Source organism: Lonchura striata, chromosome 35 (assembly GCF_050655825.1).
Source record: "Lonchura striata isolate lonStrDom1 chromosome 35, ASM5065582v1, whole genome shotgun sequence".
NCBI classification, from domain to species: Eukaryota; Metazoa; Chordata; class Aves; order Passeriformes; family Estrildidae; genus Lonchura; species Lonchura striata.
The window spans coordinates 7348723-7370821 of record NC_140737.1 but is presented as its reverse complement, the minus strand read 5'-3'; the positions used below and the strand labels follow the sequence as shown (position 1 = coordinate 7370821).

The 22099-nt window shown below is 51.4% G+C and overlaps 1 pseudogene; it reads right to left on the bottom strand.

Annotated features, from left to right (window-relative positions):
- Window positions 1-3369: 3369 nt before the first annotated feature.
- Window positions 3370-21647, bottom strand: LOC146764334 (uncharacterized; annotated as a pseudogene).
- Window positions 21648-22099: the final 452 nt, after the last annotated feature.

Sequence of the window (22099 nt, the reverse complement as noted above, 5' to 3'; positions counted from 1 at the left end):
GTCTGTGGTGAGAGGGGCTGTCCCAAGCTGCTGGCTGGACTGTCCCCCGCTCTGTTTGTCACCAGGAGCCGTAGCTGCCTGGCTTGAGCTGCCGCGTTGTGAGAGTGACTCTAAAACTGTTCTTGCTGAAGATAAAAGTTTTGCGGCAAGCTTATTATTTCTTATAGCCTGATAATATAATTGCTTATTAATTTCCTGCCAAAAATTTGGCTCAAATGATAAATCTGGATCTGAGTGTGGGAAGTTACACCTCACCCACAATAATAAATCTTTCATCTCCTTTTGAGCAATCTCCACCGGATGGGCAGAGATGATGCCCTGGAAGGCAGATACTATTTCTTTTTCCTCTTGGGAGAATTCCCCCCCCATGTTCTTAATTTTGACCGTTCTCACCAAAAGCTGTGTCGGCTCGAGGTCAGTCCGGAGATGGCACTGATCACCGTCCAGCAGGTCACAGGTGAGAGATCCCAGGTGCGCTTCTGGGTCATCTCCTCCCTGGAAAGTCCCCGAGACGAGTTGTTTCAGTGAAGGTCAGGTTCTTATCTCGAGCTGTCTGCTCCCTCTCTTCTTGGAATTTGCTGCGAGTGTGTGTGCTCTGCTCTTCTCTTTTTTTTCTTCTCCGCTAATGCAGGTTGGAGGTTGTTTGATGTTTCTTTTCGGTCTTCTTGCTGATGCCCGCAAAGGGACGCCAGATGTGAGAACCCCAGGTTTGGTTTGGGGTCTCGTGTGGTGGTAAAGCTTCTCCTCCAACCCGTGCGTCCAAAGAAATACTCTGCAGCCTCTTGTTGTTGGGTCTCAAGAGGATTTATTGCTAGTTATCTAACAGATTAGGTTCTTGGGCTGCGGCCCTTTGATCAGCGGCCTGGGTAGAGACGCACACACTCCTGACACCCTGACTGTCTGGTGTCTTCTTCTCTCTACCAGCCCAGGGCTGCTGCTATCTTTTATGAGATATATTATGTATTACATGTTTACAGTTATTCCCCGATACCTACTACATATATTACCAAGTGCTTTTCTACTCTAAACCAACCTGTGAGTGCCAACATCACCAAGAACATGGAGGCAAGGAAGAAGAAGGAGGAAGAATGGGATCAGCCCACTTTCATCCATCTTAGAACTTCTGACCCCCATGTACAATAGAAAACCCCGCCCCTGTACATGTGCTAAAACCCCTCTGTACAATACTAACAAAAATTTCCCCTCTACTTTGTAACTACTTTTACTATTCTATCTAACCTTTTGTGACTGCTTGTTCCACCTTCAAATTTGGTAATTCATTCCATGGTTCAAACATAAAATCACAGCTGTTTCCAGCTGTCTGCCAGGGTCAAAAATGCTTCTGACCAAGGCCTGGAACCTCTAAAAATATCTGACGGACATTTTGAGTTCCCACAACCTGGGAGCCTTTGGCAGTCCCTGCCCTCAGTGGGGCCGTGTGATGCTCCAGGTCACTTTGAGTTTTGATCCTGACTCCTTGAGCAGCTTCTTCAGCCTTCTCTCAGTGCCTGAGGGTCCTGGACTCCGTCCCAAAACCACAGTGGGGATGATCAAAATACAGAAAGCCCTCACGGGTGCTTTGTCTTTATTCAATTGTCTGCAAGCCTCCAGGGCTTGTGCAGCTGACTGGAGTCAGTCTGGAGTTCTGTTAAGGAGGAAGATTTCCACGTGCACCTCATGACCTTTTATTCTTCAATCAAATGAGTGGGGTTTTTTATTTCCCAGTTTGGAGAAGAGCAGATAGAAGCATTCCCCAGGTGATCCTGACACTGAACTTCTCCAGAGGAGGTCTGGGCATGTAGAAGAATGAGCCCCCTGAGGGCTGACCCTGTTTGGACAAGCTGCTCCTCACCCCCAGCCTCACCATGTCTGACATCGCCCACCTGGCACTGACATCCCTGTGCCCTGCAGCGGAACCTTGTCCCTGACCTCTGCAGCTCCATGTCCCAGCCCATTGCACCGTGTCCCACCTACTCTCCTCAGGGCTCTGCCTGCACACAGGCCCAGGAGAAGTTTTCCTGTTGGGAAAGAAAGAATGGAAAAGCCTGAGCAGGTTTCCTGAACAACAAACCCCACTCAGGAGCCACCTGCTCAGTACAGGCTGCCTGGAGTGGTGTCACCTTTCTACAAGGGACAGTGTGACCAGAAATGATCTCTGAAAGCAAAATTCTCTGAGTCTCCCAGCTGAATTCTCTGTCCTGGCCCATTCCCTAGATCCATGTTGCAGATGGAAGCTGCTGGTGCCATCCTCACCTTTTACCTCTCTTTGGAATGCAAACAGATGTTCCCAAGTGCGTTAAACAGGATTTGCTCAATGTTTCTATAAATCTTTTGTGTTCCCCATGGAACGAAGGGGCCATTTTGGCACTGAGGGCATGACATGGAAGCAAGGAGTCAGTTGTGACCCTGGGGTCCCATGGAACCAAAGGGCCATGGTGACACAGCATGGCCACGTGGATCCAGTGGTCCATTGTGACACTGTGGATCCAAGGAGACCATGGAGACACCCCCAGGACCTCATGGAACCAAGGAGTCATAGTGGCCCAGCAGGGCTGCATGGAGCCAATGGTCCATGGTGACACTGCCCATCCAAGGAGGCCATTTGGATACTGTGGAAGCTCATGGAGCGAGGTGGTCATTGTGACACTGAAGAACTTCATGACACCAAATATCCATGGGGACACAGCAGGGCATCATGGAACCCAGGAACTACTGTTGGCAGTGTGGAAACTCCTGGAACCAGGGGCTGTTGCGGCACTGCAGAACCAACACAGCTGCTGCACCTTGTCCCCTGCCCTGCACAGCTCCTTGGGAGGCACGGCAGGAGCAGCACCCTGGGAACCTTGGGAATGCCCCTCTGGGATCCATGGCACACACTCCCAGGGGCATGGAATTACAGTTCCCAGCCAGGAAAAGATGTTCCTGCTCTTGAAGGCAAAGCTCTTGTGAAAGAGTCAAAAGCCAAGTGGAGCAAGATCCTACAGTGACATTCACTGCCAGCCTTCCTAACTTCACCCATGGTGGTTGGAGTTCATGGATTGGGAATGAAATCAGGGCAGGGTCTTTGGTGGGAGCTGCCCTGGGTCAAAGGGGACACTGAGAGAGAAACAGAGCAGGCAAAGGAAGGCAGGAGAGAAAGGAGGACACAAATACAATCAACTGAGAAGGTGTCATTCTGAAAAGCAAAACAGAACTGACTGAAAATTAATGGGACAGGAGCAATAATTTTGAATGTTTTATTTACTTTCAAAATATATCCCATACACCCAGCTGCACACAATCATGATCCTACGCCCTTTACATTTGGATCCCACTTCTTCCAGTTTCCCTCCTACCCCATCTCACCCTGGAGGTTGTGGTATTGGGTATTTTGTCATGGGTTATAGTTTTTTGAGGCGGAAACAAGCCATTTTGATGTGGTATTGAGCTCTTTTGGGGTAAGATTGAGGTGTTTTCAGTGAGGCTGAGTCATTTTGAGGTGACAGATCAATCCATCTTGTCTTCAGGAGTGCAAAGATGTGGAGAACACAGCCTGAAATCCCCCAAGAACCCACAAATCCTTCAGAATATGTCCCCAGACTATAAATTTAATCTCAAATACCTGTTAAAGGGTTGGACTTTGGGAATATCTGAATAATTACTTTATTTTCAGTCCTATTTCAGGTGTTTTAATTGATAAAGACATATCTGAAGAACGTTAAGGCCAAACCAAAAAGATGACCAGTCAGGTGTCTTCCCAACATGGATCACAGCGAATGTGGGTCACCAGGCCTGTGCACAGCATGGGTCTTCCCATGGGGGATAAGGCTGGAGCAGTGTACAAAGCTCTTCATGCAGTTGGGGGACTCACCGGGCTTCCTTTACTAGTGCCTCCGTTGGTGTTTGGTCAAGTGAGAGCTCTGGGTGAAGCTCTTCCCACACCGGGGACACTCGTAGAGCCTCTCCCCAGTGTGGATGCGCCGGTGCTTGACAAGGGAGGAGTTGTACTTGAAGCCCTTCCCGCAGTCGGGGCAGCGGAAGGGCCTCTCATCCATGTGAATCCGCTGATGGCAGAGGAGATTAGAGCTGGTCTTAAACTTTTTCTGACACTCAGGACACTCATAGGGCCTCTCCCCAGTGTGGATCATTTGGTGGATGATGAGGTTGGACCTCTGGCTGAAGCCCTTCCCACATTGCTCACACTTGTATGGCCTTTGCCCAGTGTGGATGATCTGGTGGCGGATCAAGTTGGATCTTGTGCTGTAGCTCATCCCACATTCCCCGCACTCATAGGGCCTCTCTCCCTGGTGTGGATGCACCGGTGGGTGACGAGGGTGGAGTTGCGCTTGAATCCCTTCCCACAGTCCGGGCAGCAGAAGGGCCTCTCATCCGTGTGAAGCCGCTGGTGCAGGAGGAGAGTGGAGCTGGTGTGAAACCCTTTCTGACACTTGGGACACTCATAGGGCCTCTCCCCAGTGTGGATGCGTTGGTGGGTGACAAGGGCAGAGCTGCACCTGAAGCCCTTCCCACACTCCCCACACTCGTAGGCCCATTCCCCAGTGTGGATCATCCGGTGGTGGATCAGGTTGTTGCTCCTCCTGAAGCTCTTCCCACACTCCAAGCACTTGTAGGGCTTCTCCCCATCATGATGCTGCTCAGGCACCACCAGCTCCGAGCTCTGGCTGAATCTCTGCCCACCTTCCCGGCACAGAGTGGGACTTTCCTCCTCAGAACACCCTGGGCTGGCATTGCAGCCCCTCCTCCTGTGGCATCTCTGGGGCTTTTCCTCACTGTTGTATTCCTGCACCATGGAGCTGCTCAAAATGGCCTCTTCCAAGAGGTTCTGCTGCGGAGATTGATCCTCCCTGGTCTTTATCTTCTTCTCCTTGTCTGGGGGAGGAAGGACAAGGAGTAGGTGGGATTTGCCTCCGTGCCAGATGGAATGGCAAGGAGATCCCCCACAGTGCGTCCCCAGCAGGAGGGCAACGGCAGTGGGGCTGTCCTGCAGATGGGAGCCAGGTTGGGCTGGGAGATGGAGCAGGAGAGAGGGGGAAAGGGGCACTGACTTCCTCCTCACCTGCCTCGGTGTCCCAGGGCATCTTCCTTTTCCTTGCAACCTTCTCCTCCATCTGGCGAATGTTTGGGTATGGGAAATCCTGTTTTGGGAGGTAAACAAGGGATGAGCACAGTGAGTTTGTTACTGGTTGGAAGGCAAACCAGGGGGACAGTCTAAGCCAGAAGGACAATTGAATAAGATAATTAAGATCAAGGCAATGATGCAGAAACACTGGTTTAAACTCACAGAGTCAGGATATAACCTGACACCCTGATAATCAGGGTGGTGGTAGCTGTCTGATGAAATGGTGGCTGCAGTCCAGCTGGAGTGATGAACGTGATTCTGTCAAAGTGGCGATCCTGTAGAAGGGTCTGGTCTTCCTCTGAAGGTCCAGTGGTGCTTATGGAGTTCTTGTCCTCTGGGAATCCAGTAGGCAAGGTGATCGTGGTGTTGCAAGGGTGAGATTATATCCAGGCAGGAATGCTTGGTTCCTCCCCCTGGGCGGAGCATCCCACAATGGGATGATGTAATTTTATCAGTGCTGCAGTGACACTCAATGGCCCATTAACAGAAGATGGCCCCTGGAGGGTGTTATCAGGGCTGAGCCATGGAAGAGATAAAGAACACTGCCCCACCTGTTGATAACAGTTTATGGAGATGGGGACTGAAAACACTTTTGGTTACATCTGACACTGAAACCTGAAACAGTGAGGCAATCCCTGCTCGGGGTGGGGGGTGAACACCACCCCCCTTACCCAAACTGGCTCAGGTGTAAAACCCCCACCCTGGGAAGGCCACTCACACAGGGGACAATGTCACACTTGCCCTGCACCAGGGGAGATCTCTGTCCCTGTCACTCCCTTGCTTTCTCCCCTTTTCTCTTCCTTTCCATCTCTCTCTACCTCACATTTACTGGTCAGTAAAATTCACTTTGGATTTGGTGTTGTTAGCACCTTATTTGGGGCAGGGGCATCTCTCTAACAATTTTATTATCCAAACTGCAATATTACTTTGCACAGTGAGTTCAGGGCACTGTTGGCTGACCCCAAGTGTCTTTGACAACAGCCTGGTTCCCTCCTCTGCAGAGGTTCTGCTTCTTTCCGAAGGAACTCTTGGAAACTTCGATGCAGCTTCCTCTGAGCAACTTTTGGGAGAACTTATGAGGAAAGTGGAAGCTGTGGGTGGCCAGGGTAAAGAAAATATTTTGTTTTCCTGCTTTGAAAAGTCTGTTAAAATCACTGGAGGAAAGGGAACAAATGATACCAGCGAGACTGACAAGGATCATTCACCCCAAGGTGAGAAACACAAGGCTACTAAAGTCCTACAAGAAGCCCAGCTCAAGTTATTCCGAAATAACTCCTGAATTCACAAGATTGGGGGGAGAATCATTATTTTCTTCATCCCTGTCACCTTTGTGACAGCCACACAGACTGTTCCCTTCCTTTTAATAATCTGTATTGGGACAAATTTCAATGTTTTGTTTTTTGGAACCTGCCAGCATCTGAGCTGGAGCTGTGCTGGAACTGATGAAATTTGGAATTACCACAGAATTGCTTCTGTTGTTGGTCTATTAATATTTGGGATTTGTTTGTGTTTCCATCAGAAGTGACTTGTGGGAAGAGCAAAACTTCCTCAAGGCATTTTATAGAGGGTTAAATTTGATTTCTGCTGAATTTGTTTTGTCCAGTGCTCAGGGGATGCTCAAGGGGTCTTGGGTTTTGGTTTGGCTCTAATTTTCTTCTGATTTGTCTTTATCATTTAAAAACACCTGAAAAATTACTAAAAAGAGTATTGACCAGAGATGTCAAAAGTCCCACCATTTAAGAGGTATTTGAGGTGGAATTTACAGTTTGGTAACATATTCTGGAGGATTTGTGGATTCTTGGGGTTATCTGGGAGTATTCTCCATATTTTTGCGCTCTAAAAGCCAAGGTGGATTTGTCTGTCACCCGAAAATGACTCAATCCCACCTCAAAATGGCTGGTTCCCACCTCACTCCCATGCCAAAATTACTCAATTCCTCAGCCTCCAGGATGAGATGGGGTTGGAAGGTGATTGGGAGAAGTGAGATCCAAATTTGAGGGTGTGGGATCAGGATTGTGTGGGGACGGGTGGGTGTCATTTATTTTGATAATAAATAAAACTTTCAGGATTACTGATTTCTGTCCCATTCATTTTCTGTCAGTTCTGGTTTGCTTTTCAGAGTGCTGCCTTCTCAGCTGATTGTGTTTGTGTCCTCCTGTCCCTGACTGAAAAGCAAGATGTGTTCTATTTGCCATCTGTATGGCAGTTGTCCTGTGTTAAGTGGGCAGTTTTTCCTTATCTCTTCCACAGTTAATCCTCCCTCAGGGGAGACATCTGCTGATAATGGGCTATTGAATGTCACTGCATGACTGATAAGAACTGTAACACCCCATTGTGAGATGTTCCGCCCAGAGGGAGGAGCCAAGCATTCCTACCTGCATCTAGTCTTGAGATTCTGGCCCACCAACACAGCTTTCTCTGTGCTGGATTTCTCAGAGGAACAGCTGCCTCTTCCTCTTTAGAAGAAGACACCCATTCCTACAGGATCACTTCTCCAACAGAACCACACCTAACACTCCTGGAGGACTGCACCCACAGTTCCCATTGGACTCCAGCCAACACCCTGTCCAACAGGGAGTTACATTGTATTCTCACTCTGTCATTGTTGTTTTAGTTTACTGCATTGTTTATTTTATAGTTCTATTTTCTTCCCTAATAAAAAACTGTTATTCCTGCTCCCATATTTTTTTACCTGACAGGCCCCCTTAATTTCAAATTTATAACAATTCTGAAAGATTCTACATTTTTCCATTTCAGGGGAGGCTCCTGCCTTCCTTAGAAGACACCTGTCTTTCCAAACTAAAACACCTCCTTTCTCTCCTGCCTTCCTTTGCCTGCTCTGTTTCTCTCTCAGTGTCTCCTTTGACCCAGGGCAGCTCCCACCAAAGACCCTGTCCTGATTTCATTCCCAATCCATGAGCTATGACAACCATGGGTGAAGTTAGGAAGGCTGGCAGTGAAATGTCACTGTAGGATCCTGCTCTACTTGGCTTTTGGCTCCTTCATAAGAGCTTTTCCTTCAAGGGCAGGAACATCTTTTCCTGGCTGGGAACTGTAATTCCATGCCCAAGGAGTGTGTGCCATGGATCCCAGAGGGGCATTCCTGAGGCTCCCAGGGTGCTGCTCCTGCCATGCCTCCCAAGGAGCTGTGCAGGGCAGGGGACAAGGTGCAGCAGCTGTGTTGGTTCTGCAGTGCCGCAACAGCCCCTGGTTCCAGGAGTTTCCACACTGCCAACAGTAGTTCCTGGGTTCCATGATGCCCTGCTGTGTCCCCATGGATATTTGGTGTCATGAAGTTCTTCAGTGTCACAATTACTTACCTCGCTCCATGAGCTTCCACAGTATCCAAATGGCCTCCTTGGATGGGCAGTGTCACCATGGACCATTGGCTCCATGCAGCCCTGCTGGGCCACTATGGACTCTTTGGTTCCATGAGGTCCTGGGGGTGTCTCCATGGTCTCCTTGGATCCACAGCGTCACAAGGGACCACTGGATCCACGTGGCCATGCTGTGTCACCGTGGCCCCTTGGTTCCATGGGACCCCAGGGACACAACTGACTCCTTGCTTCCATGTCATGCCCTCAGTGCCAAAATGGCCCCTTCGTTCCATGGGGAACACAAAAGATTTATAGAAACATTGAGCAAATCCTGCTTAACACAGCTGGGAACATCTGTTTGCATTCCAAAGAGAGGTTAAAGGTGAGGCTGGCACCAGCAGCTTCCATCTGCAACATGGATCTAGGGAATGGGCCAGGACAGAGAATTCAGCTGGGAGACTCAGAGAATTCTGCTTTCAGAGATCATTTCTGGTCACACTGTCCCTTGTAGAAAGGTGACACCATTCCAGGCAGCCTGTACTGAGCAGGTGGCTCCTGAGTGGGGTTTGTTGTTCAGGAAACCTGCTCAGGCTTTTCCATTCTTTCCTTCCCAACAGGAAAACTTCTCTTGGGTCTGTGTGCAGGCAGAGCCCTGAGGAGAGCAGGTGGGACACGGTGCAATGGGCTGGGACATGGAGCTGCAGAGCTCAGGGATAAGGTTCCGCTGCAGGGCACAGGGATGTCAGTGCCAGGTGGGCAATGTCAGACATGGTGAGGCTGGGGGTGAGGAGCAGCTTGTCCAAACAGAGTCAGCCCTCAGGGGGCTCATTCTGGTACATGCCCAGACCTCCTCTGGAGAAGTTCAGTGTCAGGATCACCTGGGAAATGCTTCTATCAGCTCTTCTCCAAACTGGGAAATAAAAAAATACTCACTTGATTGAAGAAAAAAAAAATCATGATGTGTACTTTGAAATCTTCCTCCTTAACAGAACTGCAGACTGACTCCAATCAGCTGCACAAGGCCTGGAGCACTGAAGACGATTGAAGGAAGAAAAAGAGCCTCCAAGGGCTTTCTGTATTTTTATGATCCCCACAGTTGATTTGGGCCCCTGTCCAGGATCATGAGGCACTGAGAGAAGGCTGAAGAAGCTGCTCAAGGAGTCAGAAGCAAAACTCCAAGTCCCTTGGAGCATCACTCGGCCCCACTGAGGGCAGGGACTGCCAAAGGCTCCCCAGGGACTGGAGAGAGCAGATCCTTGAGGCCAGGATTGCAGGGAGCCCAAGGCTCAGAGCAGGGAACTGCAATGCTGAGCAAGGCCTGGGCTGGCTGGGGGAAGCAGAAAGGCCAAGCCCTGAGCCCAGCCTGGCACAGCAGGGCCTGTCCCTTACAGGTGGCTCGGGGCTGTTTGTGGGGCAGGGGGATGTGAGGGGCAGCAGGGACAAATGTCACAAACCTGTGTGACCCTGCAGATCCTCATGGAACCAAGGGTCCGATGTGACACTGTGGGAAGTTGTGGAACCAAGGGGATCATTGTGGCAGTGTTGGGGCCCATGGATCAAAGGGGCCATTGTGACATTGTGGGGCCTCATGGAAACAAGAGGCCATTGTGAGTCTGCAGGGCTGGAACACCCCAGAACACTGAAATGCTGGGGGTCACCAAAGGTTCTTTTACTTGAGTTTGGTGCACAGGAGAAACACCAACCAGATATTCTCACAATAGCGAGATGCAAAGAATATTCTTGGTAGGAAGGGACCCACGAGGATCATCAAGTCCAGGTCTTAAGCGAATTGCCCACACAGGGATTGAACCCACAGCCCCAGTGATACCAGCACCATGCTCCAACCAACAGAGCTAAGAGGCCAAAATAACACAAAATTTTTCTGGCAAAATATAGACAATCAAGGGACTTCGGCAAAGGGTTTAATACAACATCCACTTCAACATAAATCTCTTATCATAGCATTAACTTCATTAACTTAGTCGATTTAACCTAAAAACCTTTAATCCTTAATACGCTAAATTACCCAAAATAGTTCCAAGTAATTAGGATTAGAAAGAGGAGAAATAGAGAACATCAGAAAGACAGAAGATCTATAGAAAGACGCACAGAGGCACAAACTTCTCAGGTTCCAGTGTTGCCAACAGAGGAACCCCAGGAGAAGGCAGGATCCAGACCACGGGCTGGCCTCGTGCTCCGGCTTTTAACCCCCTGGGCCTCCATGGGCCCGCCCCTGGGGTGGGACTGCCAGGTGATTGACCAATCAGAGTCAGGGTAGGCACCAGCTGCTGGTGTGTGATTGGTTGACAGCTCAGCCAATCAGCACTGCCCCTGCTGTGTGATTGACAGCTCTGCCAGGCCAGGCTGGGGGCGGGGCTCTGTCCCACCACAAACCAAGGCCTGACCCGCCCCCGGCCCCACACGGGCATTCCGAGCATCCCAAGGTGTCTCGGGACATGGATCTCATCCAGCCTCTGACAGCGACCACGGGGACACTGGGGAACCTCATGGAACCAAGGGTCAGTTGTGACAGTCCAGGTCCAAGGACACCACGGTGACACTGCAGAAATTCATGGAACCAAGGAGCCATGGTGACACCATGCTCCATCATGGAATCAAGGAGACCATTGTGGAACTCAGAGACCCCAAGGTACCAAGGGTCCATGGTGACCTTGTGCAGTCGCAGTGTCACAGTGAGGGCACACGGAGCCGAGGGGCCATTGTGACACATCAGGGCTTTGTGGAACCATGAAGCCATTGTGATATTGCAAGGGCTCATGGAAGCATGGGGCCATTGTGACACTGCAGAAGCAAGGGGAACATTGTGACACTCCAGGGCCTCATGGAACCAAGGAGACCATTGTGACACTGTGGGGTCCCACAGAACCAATGGAACATGGAACAGGTCTGGCTGCCTGGACCACCCAGGGGCCAATTCTCATCTGCCTATGAAACACTGGGACCATGTAGTTTTCTTTCTTATGGGAAAAAAACATTCACCTCAACTAGGCGCACATGGCCAAAATTGGGCATCTGACACCAGAATTCCCTATATCTAAGGATAGCTCCCAGAAAAAAGGTGCCAGGACTGACAAGTTTGGCTGGCCTTGTCTTCCTGAGGGCTGGCACCTATTTGCTTCAGAAACACAGGGGCTCTGTGCTTTCCTTCCTAATAAAATGGCCAAAATTGAGATTCCACCTCCAAAATGCCTTATGTCCAAGGATAGCCTCTAAACAAAAGGGGCCAGGAGAGCCAGATCTCGCTGGCTTGGCCTAAGGCAACCTCTCATCTTCTTCCAGAACACTTGGACTTCACGCTTCTCTTACCCATAGGAAAAAACCCATCCATCTTGACCAGGCGCGCATGGCCAAAACTGGGATTCCACCTCCAAAACTACATACCGCCAAGGATTTCTCCCAAGTGAAATGCCAGGAAAGACAATTCTGTCTGCTTTTGAACCCTTGGGGGCTGCCTCTCACCTGCCTCGAAACACTGGGGCTTGCTGCTTTCCTTCCTATGGAAAAGAACTGTCCTTATGTATGAAGAAATGACCAAAAATGGAATTCAACCTCCAAAATTCCTTCTATCCAAGAGTTGCTTTCAGAAAAAAGCTACCAGGACAGAGAGGTCTGGCTGCCTTAGGCCTCTAGTGGCTACCTTTCATCTGCCCCACAAACACTGGTGTTCCGTGCTTTTCTTACCATGCAAAGAACAGACCTTCTCCTCCGGGTGTCCATGTCTGAAACTAGGATGCCACCTCTAAATATCCCTATATTCAAGGGTTGCTCCCAGACAAAATCTGCCAGTACCATCAAGTCTGGCTGCCCTTGGCCTCTGGTGGCTGCCCCTGCCACACTGGGGCTCGGTTCTTTCCTTCCCATGGAGATCACTGTGACACTGTGGGCACCTCATGGAACCAAGGGGATCCTTGTGGCACCACTGGAGCCCATGGAACCAAGGGGCCATGGTGACACCATGGGGCTTCATGGACCCAGAGACCATTATGACTCTGTGGGGCCTGGTGGAACCATGGGGACCTTTCCGACCCTTCAGGGCCTGGTGTCACCAAGGGGGCATTGTGACACCTCAGAGCCTCCTGGAAGCAAGGGACCATTGGGACACTGTGGGGCCCCATGGGATAGGAGAACATGGACCAGGTCTGGCTGGCTTGGCCTCCCAGGGGCCACCTGACAGGTCTAGCTGATCTTGGAATGTCAAGGCCTGCCCCTCATCAGCTCCTGGAGCACTGGGGCTCAGTGCTCTTCTCTGTATGGAAATAACTGTCTGCTATTTCAGATGTCCATTGCCAAAATTGGTACCCTCTCTAAAAAATTTCCTATTTGTAACGGTATCTCTTAGAACACAATCAGGCAGCTCTGGATGGCCTTTGCCTCTGGTGGTCAACTCTCATCCACCCCTAAAACAGTGGCACTCTGTTTCTTCATTCATGTGGAAAAGAACTGGTCTTCATGTCCAGGGACCATGGCCAAAATTAGAATTGGCCACCAAGCTCAGCCGGGCTCACGGAACCATCTGCAGCCCCGGGAGATATTGACTCTGCCAGTGCTGCCATCCTCCCTCCCGTGAGAGAAAAGGACACAGGGCCGGCACACAGAGGAGCAACATGGACACACCGAGGGCAGGGAAGAGGAAGTTGAGACCCACATGGGAGGGATGAGGAGATGCCTTGATCTTGGTGCTGAAATCCTCTGCTAAAGCTGTGGAGAAGGATGTCATTGATACATCAGACTCTCTTTTTGGCTATAAGGCATTGAAAACTATGGGGAGATGACTTGCTCAGCAAAGGCCTCCATGCTAAAGTAAGCAAATGTTGCAGTAGCTATGATCCTATGAGAAGTTTGAACCAAGAAAGAGAGCACAGTGATGAGACACTGTGCCCCAGGGAGAGAAGAAGACCTCTGTTCCCAGAGATGAAGATGATTTGAGAAATAGAAGGAGAGAACTTTTGCTTTTAACAGCTCTTCTTTAAACTAATACCCAATAAACTGACATGGCCCATAAACACAGCTGTGAGAAAGCCTGTGAGAAAATTGGAGGGACTTCACAATTGCAGATTTTTCTGAGCAGCTGCTATTTGTGGAAGCTAAAAGCCATGCGATAACTGTTTTCTTGTGGAGATGCCTCCATAACATAAACAAGAGGAACTTCTCTCCCTAAGTGAACAGAAGAAAGACAATTCTAGAGATGGTAAACTGACTGAAAATATTTGTTTTTTCTCTTTACATTTTCAGGTTGTCAGGAGAGAGGAAGTGTTCTGAAATTTTGTTCTGGTCCTTAATGCTCCTTCTTTTATTTACTGTTAGTAAACTTTTCTTTTTACTCTAAAAGTTTGACCTTTTCCTTTCTCCTAATCCTACCTCACAGCAGGAATTGAGTAAGTATATTCTAGTGTGTGCACTGATAATTAGCCAACACTGAACCCACTACACTAGTCGATGCATTAGCCAAGAAATCTCAACTTGGTGAAGCAAAACTAGTAAAGGAATGTTCATGATGAACTGCATTACAACAGTGGCAAATCAAGGCAGAAGCATGGTTTGTCAGGACTTGCTTGATACTAATGAGCCCCGTGGTGCACTTGGAGCTGAGCCTTGGAACCTCAGGGCCTGAGAGGAGATTGCAAAAAACCTTCCAGAAGTTAAAATCAAGAGGAAAATCCCAAAGTGTCACGAGGTACTAATGGGACTTACTTAGGTCCATCCCCAACACAGGCTCCTCATGGACTCCTTGGAGGAGAGAACTGGAGGCCAGGATGGCACAAAAACTTCTCAGTCTGGAAATGAAAATTCCAAAGTAGCTTACAAAAGTTAAGTATCTCAAAGCATTAAAGAGCTCCTATGAGTGTCAGTGCCAAGCTCTCAAGGGACTCCTTAAAGCAGATTATTGGGGCCATGATTGCACAAACCTCCCACAGAGTCTGTATCAAAAGGGAAACACCAAGTACCTTAATAAAACTGAAGTACCTTGAAGCATTAATGAGCGTTGTTCCTGACAAAGCCTCTCCAGGGACTAATTACAGCAGATCATTGGAGGCCATGATTGCAGAAACCTAACAGAGACTCCAAGGCAAAAGGAAAAGCCAAAGTCCTTTGAAAAAACTGCAGTCCCTGGGAGCATGAAGGAGCCCCCAGGGCCATTCCTGACCAAGGCTCCCCAGGGACTCCTTCCAGCAGATCCCTGAGGCCACTGGGATGTGGGCTAGGGGAGGATGCTGAGGGCAGGACCAGGGGCTGACAGTGCCCAGCCTGGCTGGGGCTGTGCCAGGAGGCCCCAGGGCCTCAGGACAAGGTGTCTCCTCACAGCCCTTGGTGGCACAGACCCTGCTGTGCCCCAGGGCACCAAGACTTGGCTTCTCTTTGTCCCCCCCTGGCATCAGTGCCTCCAGTTCTCTGCTCTGCCTGGGGCCTGGGGACACTTTCTCAGTCGTGTCTCTCAGTGGGACCCATTAAAAGTCCAAGAAACTTTGGAGTTGGATTCTGACTTGGAGTTCAGGAGAGGTTTCTGCAGTTCCCTCTCAGGGCCTGATGTTCAGGGCCTGAGCACAAAGCCCCAGAGGGTCATTAAAGTCCTTGTGCTGTGTCTGTGCTGCCGAGCTGGGCCAGGCTCCTGGCACAGAGGGAGATCCTGGTAACCAAACAGAGCTTCAAAAGCACATTTCTCTTGCTGAGCAGCTCTTCTGCCAGCCCAGCAGGGCTGGGGCACTGCCTGCAGCCAGCCCGGGCACAGCACAGAGGCACAGAGAGCTTCAATCAGTCAGGGCTGGGAAGGGGCTGAGAAGTGCCTGGGGCAGAATCACTGCCAGCCCTTGGCAGAGGAACCTCTGGCTGCAGGACAATGCAGCTGCAGCTCCTGGAGAGATCTGCTAAAGCTGGAACATGCCAATGCCCACAGCCCCTGTGAGTGCATTCTCTGCTCATCTCCTGTGCAGAGCAGCCAGGGGTGCCCAGGGCTGTCCTGCAGAGCAGGGTCCTGCAGCCCAGGGCGCTGTGCTGGGCCAGGGACTCTGCTGCCTGCCAGGGACAGCTCTCAGCCGGCCCTGGAGCTGCTCCCAGCGCTGGCCAGGAGCTGTGGGGGGAAGGAGCCACCCTGAGCAGGGCAGGTGCTGCTGCTGAGAGGGGCTGGCTGGGGCAGGGCTGCTCCAGCTCCAGACCAGCCTGGGCACAGCTCCGGAGGGCACTTCCCAAAGAAGGTAAGCCTGGGATTGCTGTAAAGATCAGGAGCTTTCCTGAGAGTGTTTTCAATTTTCTTCTTGGAGAAAGATGATGAAGTTGTGATGATGATAAAAATATTTTTGGTTTTTATATATTTTTCATATATTCATAATTCTGTAAATTACTGTTACGTAGTTTCAAAATTATAATCCTTAACTAACTCTATCAAACTCTTATACTATTATATATTTAATGTATTTATGATCCTTAATTAACTCTAGTATGTTTCCTTACCTTCTCTTAGATTTTAGAACTATAACCCGTCCAAATACATTTTTAAAGTGCTATATAATCTTTTTATCAGAGAAAGAACCCACAAGAAGAGTATTTTGGGTTTTGAATGTGAGCAGTGATAAGAAAAACTGGGACAAAGAAGGCCCTGGTCTTATTCCAGTGGGTTGAGCCAGGGGTGTGTAACTGGGTACTGAATCTCCCATTGGATGTTCCTGTTAAATATCCTAAATAATCAACATTAACAAATTATTGAAATCAGGGACTGTGTGTGCCCCATTCCCACAGGGACACCTGGAAGCTTCCAATGAAGTTCTGGTTTTAACTTCACTGTTCTATTGCAAGGGCTTTTTTTTTTCTCTTTTAATTATAGACACCAGGGGGATGAGAGAAGCAGAACAGGAATTGTAATCCCAAAATGACAGAACATTCTGGGTTGAAAGGGACACACAGGATCATCAAAGGAATGTTTGAACATTTACAGAGGCTCCAGAACTGTGACTTTGGGTGGTCAGTGTCTCTGCTGGGAGCCTCCCAAAGGGCCTTCAGCCACTCCTCAGCCCTGGGCAGCAGCAGCATCACCTCTGCAGGGCCCAGCAGGGCTCTCCTGAGCTGCCCTTGCCCAGCTGCACACAGAGCCTGCCCCAGCCAGGGCCCTGCACACAGGCAGGTTTCTGTAGGGCTGGGCCGAGGGCACACAGGGTGGGATGGGCTCTGTGAGCGCTGGCAGGGACAAGGCACCTCTCAGGAGGGGATTTCCAGGCCCAGGGAGATGCTCAGGGAAGCAGAGGGGCTGAGCAGAGCAGTGCTGGGGGAACAAGCACATCCAGCCCCTCAGCTGCCCTCAGCCACAGGGAATCCTTTGCCTCTCTCAACTCTCAGTGGCAAATCCTGAGTGCAGCAGGAATGCTGGGGAGTTCTGACCTCAGAAGGCCAGCAATGATGTGTGGGTAGGAAAACAATTCCTTAAACCAACTCCTGCCATTCCATAGACCTGGGAGTGCAGATGGTACCAAGGTTTTCTGCAGTAGGAATGATTCCCCTGACAAATCCTGAATATCCAGCCTTGTCCCTCTGCCAGATGGCCACAAACCCAGGGCAGCAGGGCAGGGATGGCTCCTCAAGAGCCCTCATGCACTGCCCTGGCTGCTCCTGGCACACTCGGCCAGCACAACTGGAGATCAGGCAGGGACCTGGGTGAAGGTTTTCCCAGAGCAGGAACAAGGGTGGGTAAGTCCCAGCAGGACAGGCTGCAGGGAATGGCCCAGGTTTGGCTCCAAGCAGCCTCTCCTGACTTGTCCCTGTCCTTTTTCCATGAACAGGTGCCCATGTGCAGCCACAGCAAATGTCCAACAGCAGCTCCATCAGCCACTTCCTCCTGCTGGCACTGGCAGACACGCGGCAGCTGCAGCTCCTGCACTTCTGCCTCTTCCTGGGCATCTCCCTGGCTGCCCTCCTGGGCAACGGCCTCATCATCAGCGCCGTAGCCTGCGGCCACCACCTGCACACGCCCATGTTCTTCTTCCTGCTCAACCTGGCCCTCAGCGACCTGGGCTCCATCTGCACTACTGTCCCCAAAGCCATGCACAATTCCCTCTGGGACACCAGGAACATCTCCTACACAGGATGTGCTGCACAAGTTTTTTTTTTCTTTTCTGTGCTGCAACAGAATATTTCCTGCTGACCATCATGTGCTACGACCGCTGCGTGTCCATCTGCAAACCCCTGCACTACGGGACCCTCCTGGGCAGCAGAGCTTGTGCCCACATGGCAGCAGCTGCCTGGGCCAGTGCCTTTCTCAATGCTCTGCGGCACACAGCCAATACATTTTCCCTGCCCCTGTGCCATGGCAATGCCCTGGGCCAGTTCTTCTGTGATATCCCACAGATCCTCAAGCTCTCCTGCTCCAATTCCCACCTCAAGGAACTTGGGCTTCTTGTGGTTACTAGCAGTTTATCATTTTGTTGTTTTGTGTTCATTGTTTTCTCCTATGTGCAGATTGTCAGGGCTGTGCTGAGGATCCCTTCTGAGCAGGGACGGCACAAAGCCTTTTCCACCTGCCTCCCTCACCTGGCTGTAGTCTCTCTCTTTGTCAGCACTGCAGAATTTGCTCACCTGAAGCCTGCCTCGATGTCCTCCCCATCCCTGGATCTGGCCCTGTCAGTTCTGCGTGATGAAATCCTGCTCAGCGTGGGCAACTGAGCCCTTGAAGGACTTAGTGTCAGGTCAAGGCTTGCTTTCCCTCCCAAAGCCTTCCCTTGGCAGCCTTGGGCAGGAGATCCATCCTCCCTCCCTCCTCCTTCCCACAGACCTGCTTGGAACCACTCTGTGGGCACTTTGCATTCTCTGTGTCTGTCCTCAAGTGCAGTGCCAACCTGGGTCAGTCCTGGCTCTGTCCTGAGCTCCCAGGAGCTCACAGGCTGAGATGGCAACGCTCAGCCCCACCAGGGCCCTTCCCCTGCCAACAGCACCCCCACAAGCAGCAGCGGCAGCAGCAGCAGCAGCAGCAGCTGCAGTCGCCTCTCAGCTGTTGGTGCCCCTGCACTGCAGCCCCTCCTGCTGGCACCAACGTTCCCTTGTGGCCTTGGAGACAGTCCTGAATCCATCCATGGGGTCACAGAGCCATGGAATCTCAGAGTTCCAGGTTCCTGGAATCCTAGAGTCATTGAATCTTGAGAACCACACACAGAGGAGGAGGAGAAGGAGGAGGAGGAAGAGGAGGAGGAGGGGAGGGAGGAGGAGGAGAGTGAGGAGGAAGAGGAGGAGGACAAGGAGGAGGAGGAGGACGAGGAGGAAGACGAGGAGGAGGAGGACGAGGAGGAGGAGGAAGAGGAGGAGGAGGATGAGAAGGAGGAGGAAGAGGAGGAGGAGGAGGATGAGGACGAGGAGGAGGAGGAGGAGGATGAGGAGGAGGAGGATGAGGACGAGGAGGAGGACAAGGACGAGGACGAGGAGGAGGACAAGAACAAGGAGGATGAGGAGGAGGACGAGGAGGAGGACGACGACCACGACGATGATGACGAGGAGGAGGTGGAAGATGCGGAGGAGGAATAGGAGGAGGAAGAGAGAGAACAAGGACAAGGAGGATGAGGAGGAGGAGGAGGAGGACAATGACAAGGAGGATGAGGATGGGGAGGAGAAAGAGGAGGAGCAGGAGGAGGAAGAGGAAGAGGAGGAAGATGACAAGGACTAGGGCAAGCACAAGGAAGATGAGGAGGAGGAGGAGGACAAGGAAGAGGAGGAAGCAGAGAACCATGAAGAGGAGGAATAGGAGGAGGAAAAGAGAGGACAAGGACAAGGAGGATGATGAGGATGAGGAGGAGGAGGAGGACAACGAGGAGGAGGAACAGGAGAAGAAGGACGAGGACGAGGATGAGGATGAGAAGGATGAGGATGAGGAAAAGGATGAAGTTGCAGAGGACAAGGAGGACGAGAAGGAGGAGGAGGAGGAGGAGGAGGAGGAGAAGGAAGATGAACAGGAGGAGGAGGAGGACACGGGGGAGAATAAAGAGGAGGAGGATGAGGACGAGGAGGACCAGGAGAAGAAGGACGAGGAGGATGAGGATGAGCAGGATGGGGAGGAGGAGGAGGAGGAAGAGGAGGAAGATGAGGAGGAGGAGAAGGAGGAGAATGAGGATGAGGAGGACAATGAGGAGGATGAGGAGGATAAGGATGTGGAGGATAAGAAGAAGGAGGATGAGGAGGAAGACGAGGAAGAGGAGGAGAAGGATGAGGATGAGGAAAAGGATGAAGATGCAGAGGACAAGGAGGACGTCCTCGTCCTCGTCTTCCTCCTCGTCCTCCTCCTCCTCGTCCTCCTCGTCCTCGTCCTCGTCCTCCTCGTCCTCGTCCTCCTCCTCGTCCTTGTCCTCCTCCTCCTCCTCTTCCTCCTCCTCCTCCTCGTCCTCCTCATCCTCCTCGTCCTCCTCGTCCTTGTCCTCCTCCTACTCCTCCTCCTCCTCCTCCTCCTCCTCCTCCTCCTCATTGTCCTCCTCCACATCCTCATTCTCATCCTCTTTATCCTCCTATTCCTCCTCCTCCTCCTCATCTTCCTCGTCCTCCTCCTCGTCCTCTTTATCCTCCTCGTCCTCCTTGTCCTAGTCATCCTCATCCTTTTCCTCATCCTTGTCCTCCGCCTCATCCTCCTCCTACTTATCCTCTGCACCATTATACTCCTCATCCTCCTCATTGTCCTCCTCATCGTCATTCCCCTCCTTCTCCTCCTCCTCATCTTCCTCCTCCCCCTCCTCCTCGTCCTCCCCATCCTGCTCATCCTCATCCTCCTCGTCCTTCTCATCCTGGTCCTCCTCATCCTTGTCCTCCTCCTCATCCTCATCCTCCTCCTGTTCATCTTCCTTCTCCTCCTCCTCCTAGTCCTCCTCCTCGTCCTCCTTGTCCTCTGCAGCTTCATCCTCTTCCTCATCCTCATCCTTCTCCTCCTCGTCCTCGTCCTCATCCTTCTTCTCCTCCTCCTCCTCCTCGTTGTCCTCCTCCTCCTCATCCTCATCATCCTCCTTGTCCTTGTCCTCTCTCTTCCTCCTCCTATTCCTCCTCTTCATGCTTCTCTGCCTCCTCCTCGTCCTTGTCCTCCTCCTCCTCATCTTCCTTGTGCTTGCCCTAGTCCTTGTCATGTTCCTCCTCCTCCTCTTCCTCCTCCTGCTCCTCTTCTTTCTCCTCCCCATCCTCATCCTTTGTCATTGTCATCCTCCTCCTCCTCCTCCTCCTCCTCATCCTCATTCTCCTCTTCCTCCTCGTTCTCCTCCTTCTCATAATCATCCTCCTTGTCCTCGTTCTCTCTCTTCCTCCTCCTATTCCTCCTCCTCATTTCCACCTCCTCTTTGTCGTCGTTGTCATCGTCGTCGTCGTCATCAACGTCCTCCTTGTCCTCCTCGTCGTCCTCCTCGTCGTCCTCCTCCTTGTCGTCATTCTCGTCCTCCTCCTCGTCCTCGTCCTCATCCTCCTCCTCGTCCTCCTCCTCCTCGTCCTCCTTCTCGTCCTTGTCGTCCTCGTCCTCCTCGTCCTCCTCCTCGTCCTCCTCCTCCTCCTTCTCGTCCTCCTCGTCCTCCTCCTCGTCCTCCTCCTCCTCCTCCACCTCTTCCTCCTCCTCCTCTTCCTCCTCCTCGTCCTTCCCTTCCTGCTCATCCTCATCCTCCTCGTCCTTCTCCTCCTGGTCCTCCTCATCCTTGTCCTCCTCCTCTTTATTCTCCTCCTTGTCCTTCTCCTCCTCCTGTTCATTTTCCTTCTCCTCCTCCTCCTCCTCCTCCCCCTCGTCCTCCTTGTCCTCTGCATCTTCATACTTTTCCTCATCCTCATCCTTCTCTTCCTCGTCTTCATCCTTCTTCTCCTCCTCCTCCTTGTTGTCCTCCTCCTCCTCAACCTCATCATCCTCCCTGTCCTTGTCCTCTCTCTTCCTTCTCCTATTCCTCCTCTTCATGCTTCTCTACCTCCTCCTCTTCCTTGTCCTCCTCCTCCTCCTCATCTTCCTTGTGCTTGCCCTAGCCCTTGTTCTTCCTCCTCCTCCTCCTCCTCCTCTTCCTCCTCCTGCTCCTCCTCATTCTCCTCCCCCTCCTCATCCTCCTTGTCATTGTCCTCCTCCTCTCCTCTTCCTCATCCTCATTCTCCTCTTCCTCCTCGTTCTCCTCCTCCTCATCATCATCATCCTCCTTGACCTCGTTCTCTCTCTTCCTCCTCCTATTCCTCCTCCTCATCTTCCACCTCCTCTTCGTCGTCGTCGTCATCGCCGTCATCGTCGTCGTCTTCCTCGTCCTCCTTCTCATCCTCGTCCTCGTGCTCCTCCTCCACCTCCTCCTCATCTTCCTCGTCCTCCTCCTCGTTTTTCTCCTCCACATCCTCATTCTCATCCTCTTTATCCTCCTATTCCTCCTCCTCCTCCTCATCTTCCTTGTCCTCCTCCTCGTTGTCCTCCTCCACATCCTCATTCTCATCCTCTTTATCCTCCTATTCCTCCTCCTCCTCGTCTTCCTCGTCCTCCTCCTCCTTGTCCTCCTTGTCCTTCTCGTCCTCCTTGTCCTCCTCATCCTCGTCCTTTTCCTCATCCTTGTCCTCCTCCTCATCCTCCTCCTCCTTATCCTCTGAATCATTATCCTCCTCATCCTCCTCATTGTCCTCCTCATCCTCATTCTCCTCCTTCTCCTCCTCCTCATCGTCCTCCTCTTCCTCCTCTTCGTCCTCCCCATCC